The following is a 717-nucleotide window of genomic DNA, read 5'->3' on the forward strand; positions in this document are numbered from 1 at the left end:
AAAAAAAAATGGTAGTTGTCCTTTAAGCAAAATATTATTTAATATAAGTATGGTTTCTTTTTTTTTTTTGTTATAATTTGACCAAAATATGACATGTTATTGATAGGTTTCTTGAGATTCAACCTTGTACACAAACATGCTTAGTTTAAGGGATATAACCTTTTTTTGGTGGTTTGTTTTATTGCAAATTTTTAGGATGAAAGTCTTGCATCCCTCGTCGGGAGGTTTGGAAAGGATGAGTGGGAAATAATTGCAGGCTTCCTATCTGTGAGTGATTTATTTTAAAACGTTAATTCATAAATACTGAAGTGTTTCAGTGGACATTTGTGGTTGTACATATTTGAGTCTGGAATTGTGTTTGCAGGGACGCTCTGCACAGGAATGTAAATACAGATTCACGGTTGTCTTAGACCCTGAGCTCGTTAAGGGAACCTGGACCAAAGAAGAAGATGAAAAGGTGAGCAATGTTTTGTGTATTTATTAGATCTTAATGAAGGATCAGGGCTGGACGTTTTATTTTTCCTTTTTTTTTGTTGAATATGATGCTGCACGACAGAACTGTATACACAGGGTGTTTGCGGGTCCTTAAAAAGTCTTAATGTCTTAAATTCAGATTTGATGGGTCTTAAATATTTTTGGTCACGTTACCGTTAAAAGATCTTCAGCCTGACTGACCTAATGACTGTTTACAATCATTGGACAGACCGAAGATTTTTT

This window comes from Sinocyclocheilus grahami, unplaced genomic scaffold, assembly GCF_001515645.1.
Source record: "Sinocyclocheilus grahami isolate Dianchi unplaced genomic scaffold, SAMN03320097.WGS_v1.1 scaffold964.1, whole genome shotgun sequence".
NCBI classification, from domain to species: Eukaryota; Metazoa; Chordata; class Actinopteri; order Cypriniformes; family Cyprinidae; genus Sinocyclocheilus; species Sinocyclocheilus grahami.